Source organism: Microcebus murinus, chromosome 14 (assembly GCF_040939455.1).
Source record: "Microcebus murinus isolate Inina chromosome 14, M.murinus_Inina_mat1.0, whole genome shotgun sequence".
In the NCBI taxonomy this organism is placed as follows: domain Eukaryota; kingdom Metazoa; phylum Chordata; class Mammalia; order Primates; family Cheirogaleidae; genus Microcebus; species Microcebus murinus.
In genome coordinates this window covers 26,167,892-26,173,891 of record NC_134117.1, presented here as the reverse complement: position 1 = coordinate 26,173,891, position 6,000 = coordinate 26,167,892, and positions in this window count along the sequence as shown.

Below are 6,000 nucleotides of genomic sequence, written 5' to 3'. Positions count from 1 at the left end.
GAAGGGTTTATATTTTTCCTCCCTCTTCTTCAGATAATCTGCAAATTTCTCTCTTTGATTTTCTAAGCATCTCCATTACATATACTTTTTTGTCTCAGCACATATAAATCTTCCTTTTTTTTTTTTAGCTTTCTGAAACTGTTCACATAATTAACTTCACAAATCAGAAAAATAGAACATACATTCTGAAATCTGATTTGGAAAAACACCACTGTCAGAGTTATCCTCCTCAAACATTATTTTTATCATGTCTTTCCATCAGTTGAAAGTCTACATCAAAAGACAAATGGATAAACAAAATGTAATGTATACATACAATGGAATATTATTCACCCCTAAGAAGAGATGAAATCCTAGTACATGGTAAAGCATGGATGAACCTTGAAAACACTGTGCTATGTGGAATAAGCCAGATCAAAAAAAGGACAAATATTCTATGATTCCACTTATATGAGGAATAGGCAATTCATAGACACAGAAAGTAGAATTTTAGAGGTAGGTTACTAGGGGTTGGGAGGGGGAGGGGATGGGAAGTTACTGTTTAATAGGTACAGAGTTTCTGTTTGGGATGTTGAAAAAATTCTGGAAATGGTTAATGGTGATGGTTACACAACACTGTGAATATACTTTTTGCCAATGAATTGTACACATTAAATAAGGTTACAATGGTAAATTGCATTTTGTATGTATTTTACCACAATAAAGAAAAAGAAACATTTACTAACTTGGTGGTTGAAAACTGTTATTTCATTTTTATTTGCATTTAAAATAATTAATGCTATGATTTATTCTTTGAGACAAATCTTACTATTAATATCTCACAGTCTATCCACTATTTTATGGGGAATTTAATTGGCATAATTAAAAATCAATCTTTTAAAAAATATAAAGTCCACTGTGGTTTTCCTATTACTTATTGCAGCAAACACTAAAAATCTATGTAGCACTAAAACTGTTGGTTTCAACTGTGTTACTGTTCTCTCATTTCAGAGTAATTTCTCACAGCAGCCTGCTTACTTCCACTAAACAAACTTGCTTACTAGCCTGCATTCACGTATCTATTAGCACGATGACCAGGACGGTTTTTACATAAAGGTTTTTAGGGTCCGTGAGCTGGGATGGGGCCCCAGCTGATGATGGATTTGTGTGTCAAGAAGAACTATAGTAGAGGGGATCAGCTTAGGGAATTCATATATATTTCTGTCATCCTTCTAGTACCTTCTGTGAAACCAGTGTCCACTGGCATTTTTGTTGAGTTTCTGCAAGTGAGACATCTCAGTGAGGTAAATTATTGACTTTGAAGTACTGTGAAAAGTTAGAACTTTAATGTTGATTTGGATGTTGAAAGTAGGTGAGCAGAGGTAGACTGGTAAACATGTGGCAAAGGGCACTATTCAGATCCATCCCCTGCTTAAAACTCTAACCTTTGGAAAAAGTCACTGGTGTGTAACAAGACTTAGAAGGCCCACCACCATTTACCTCACCCATTCCCTCTGATACCTGCCTCTCCAGTCTCAGCTTTTGGTGCGCCCACATTCACTAGTAATGTTATGCCTATGTTGAATTTATTCCCATTTCTGGAAGCTTCCTGAACTGAGGTCTTCACACTATCACCTAATCCTTTATATACTTTTAATAGCAGCTTGAGATATAACTCACATACAATTTATCCTTTTGAAGTATACAGTTTGATAGTTTTTAGTATATCCAGAGTTGTACAGCCACCATCAAAAGCAAATTTTGGAATCTTCATTACCCCAGAAAGACATCCCATACCCATGAACAGCCACTCATTTCTCTCTCCTCCCAGCCTCTAGCAATCACCAATCTACTTTTAGCCTATTTTCAACATTTCATATAAATATAATCATATAATATATAGCCATTTGTGACTGACTTCTTTCACTTAGCATAATGTTTTGAAAGTTCATCCATGTTGTTGCACACATCAGAACTTCATTCCCTTTTTTTGTTTTTTTGAGAGACAGGGTCTCACTCTGTTGTCCAGGCTACAGTACAGTGGTGTCAGTCCAGCTCACAGCAATCTCAAACTCCTGGGTTCAAGCGATCCTCCGGCCTTGGCCTCCCAGTGTGCTATGATTATAGGTGTGAGCCACCACGTCCAGCCTTCATTCCTTTTTTATGGAATAATATTCCATTATATGGATATACCACATTTTATTTATCCATTCATCAGATGATGAACATTTGGGTTGTTTCCACTTTCTGGCTACTATGAATAATATTGCTATGAGCATCCATATACAAGTCTTTGCGTGGACATGTTTCAGTTCTGGGTAGATACCTAGAAGAGGAATCATTGGATCATGTGGTAACTGATAAAGTTTGGACATTTGGCCTCTCCAAATCTCATGTTGGAATTTGATCCCCAGTGTTGGAGTAGGGCCCGTGGGAGGTGTTTGGGTCATGGGGGGCAGATCCCATATGAATGGCTTGGTGCCTTCCCCACAATGATGAGTCAGTTCTTGTTTCATTAATTTACATGACAGCTGGTTGTTTAAAAGAACATGGGCTCTCTCTCACTCCTTTTTTTTCCTTTTGTTTCCAAAGTCCATGAAATTGCTCCTTCTCTTGTCATGTGATGTGCTCCTCCTCCTTTGCTTTCCACCTTGGTTGGACATTCCCTGAAGCCCTCACCAGAAGATGCTGGCATCATGCTTTTTATACAGCCTGCAGAACTGTGGGCCGAATAAACCTCTTTTCTTTATAAATTGCCCAGTATTTATTTGTATTTATTTCCTTTATATTTAACACCAACACAGAATAGACTACCATAGTAAATATTTAACATTTTGAGAAACTGTCAAAATGTATTCCAAAGTGACTGCATCATTTTACATTCCTATCAGCCAAGTATAAAGATTCCAGTTTCTTCCCATCATTGTCAACACTTGTTATTGTCTTTTTAAATTTAGCAATCCTAGTGGGTGTGAAGTAGTACTTTGCTGCATTTCTCCAATGACTAAAAATGTTAAACATCTTTCATATTCTTACTGGCCATTTGTATATCTTCTCTAAATTATCACCTATTAAGATCTTTGCCCATTTTAAAATTAGGTTGTCTTTTTATTATCACCTTATCTTTAACTGTCTAGCACTCTTTCTCATTTTTTTTTTTTTGAGACAGAGTCTCGCTTTGTTGCCCAGGCTAGAGTGAGTGCCGTGGCGTCAGCCTAGCTCACAGCAACCTCAAACTCCTGGGCTCCAGTGATCCTTCTGCCTCAGCCTCCCGGGTAGCTGGGACTACAGGCATGCGCCACCATGCCCGGCTAATTTTTTATATATATATCAGTTGGCCAATTAATTTCTTTCTATTTATAGTAGAGACGGGGTCTCGCTCTTGCTCAGGCTGGTTTTGAACTCCTGACCTTGAGCAATCCGCCCGCCTCGGCCTCCCAAGAGCTAGTCTTTCTCATTTTTTATCTTCTCCCTCTCTTTTCTTACACTCTCCTGGCACTGCATTTCTCCCAATTACATAGTCTTATCATACTCGGAATTCTCTGATTAAGGGTCTACTTTTCCTGAGACTGTTGATTCTAAGAGAGCAGAGACTCTGTCCCACTCATTGTTGTTCACCGTTGGTCCATTACTTTGTACATTTTAGGTTTCCTGGCACATACCAGGTACTCAACAAACATTGGTTGAATTGTATTTAATTTTATAGTCACCTTGTTTTCTCTTGTTCTATCAGGAGGGTTGCTGTCTTCATTGAAAAAGTGTTTGGAGTCAACTCCTCCCTACCCCATTTATGCTCTTGTCTCCTGCTAGTTGAGGGTTGTCACAGGGTTATTAATGCTTGTGCCTATCTAGGTTAAGCATATGTATGGACTGACTATAGCTTTCATAGTGTTGGAAGATTCCTAGGGCAAAAACAACATGAGAAGTGCATGCGTGAAGGTAAGATGCAGTCGGGCCAACTATGTGGAACTGTCCAGTGCAGCTACAGTTGGAATTAGGAGTGAGGTTGAGTAGAATTGTGATAGGGTGCCAGAGGAATCAGATATACCATTTGTCAGAACTCTCCTTATGTGCTTGAATTCCAATTATGGTTACAGTACCTATTTAAGATGCAAATCTTGACATACCTGCAAATGGAGAAAAGTAATGCAAATATCGGGGGACAAATGGCCTCGTTCAAATAACTCTACCAGCCTGCATCAACCACTTACTCCTGCATCAACCACTTACTAAATGTGCTGTCCCCAGAGAGGGGGTGTGACCTTCGGCACGAGGGCTTTCCTGGGCCAATGGAAATTTTTGCAGGGCAACTAAGCTGAGAGCTGTCAGCATGGACACTCTGAAATTATGCCATAACATACCTTGTGCTAGTCCATCCTTGTGTGAGTCAGCAACACTTGCTTCCTATAGTAAGGGGAGTTGCCCCTCCAGGATGCAAAGGGCTAATCTTTCTGGAATTAGTTGTCATACTGTCCGGCTCACCTAGACCACTTCTTCCAAACCCTGCAGAGAGCAGAGAAAGTCAGCTCCCGGGTCACCACTTCACATCACATATTAGCCACATGCTTATCCCTTTCCTGACCCCAACTGCAGCCCACACATCCTCTTAAAACTCCCCTAAATGTAGAGCTTCCATTGCCCTAAATGTAATTGCTTCAAGGGCAAATGTAAAGGGCTGTGGTAAAGAACTTGGATCTGGAATATGGCTAGTTCAATCTTTACTTTGCCACTCATTATTCATGTGATCTTGGATGAAGTGACCTCTCTAAATCTCAGCTATATGAAGATTACAATAGAGCCTCAAAAGCTTTAACATGGAGAGCCTCCCATTGTTAAGCAAGGGGACTCAGTTAATTGCATTTTAAAAGGCAATGGCATGTGGTTCTCCCACTGCCTGGAAAACATTCCACCATCTCATTCTCCAGCTGGCTGGTTGCCTCCTGTCCATCCTAAAAAATTTAGCTCAGATCAGACACTCCTTTCTAGAAACCACCAGGCTGGGCTGACCTTTACTGGGGCACCCCCTAGAACCCAGTGTTCACCTAGCTGTGTTACTTACCACACTATTAAACCTATTTACTTGCTGCACTGCCCCCACAGAAGGCTATATGCCTTTTTGTTGCCTCAGCAATCAGTATATAGTAGATACTCAATAAACATTTGTAGGAAGAAAAGGAAGGAGACATTTTTGCAGATAAAAAATAGAAAGTAGAAAAATGGATTGAAAAGATATAAGAAAAAAAAATTGAATGATAGGTACTAATTCCAAAGAAACAAGGTAAGAGAAATGAGTCATTCTGAGTTATGGTCTATGTGATAATGGACATTAAGAGTAAGCAATGAATTAACAGTAAATTAGTTCAAAATGTTTATACAAAGAAAAGAGACCAGGAGAAAGCCGAAAAGCTGGCCCAGCTTGCTGAGATGTTCCTGGAGGGCTGTGGCTGAGGTTTAAAATCCTGCTAGCTTAGTTCTTAGCTGCTAAAGACATAAATCAGGTATTTTATTAGGCACTTGTATGTACCAGGCACTGGGCTCACTTTCTCCACTATGGAAACTTGGTCTATTCAGAGACAGAAACATACATTGACTTCTATTGACTAGGTGCACCATTGTATCCTAGCAATTACCATGTGTAAAACACTATGCTAAGTACATCAACATAGCTTGTTGAATCCAGTGAAGAGCTGCCCTGCAAGGATGAGTGAACAGGTTCAGAGATGTCAGGTAACTTCCCAAGGTTACACATTAAGTCCTGACACGGACACTAGCCTAACTTCTATCAGTAAGTCCTTTTTCCCATTAATCACCTGCCTGCACTGACCACATTTCACATTCAACCTTTTATTCTTTCACGCAACAAAACTGACCAACTTCTATGGGCCAGACACAACCCCCGGGAATACCACAGTCACACTCCCTGCCCTCACAGAGCTTGGCAAGTGTGAAAACAGACATTAAGCAGGTAAAGCAAAGTATGAAGTGTTATAGAGGGGGAAATACAGGATGCTAACCCCAGTC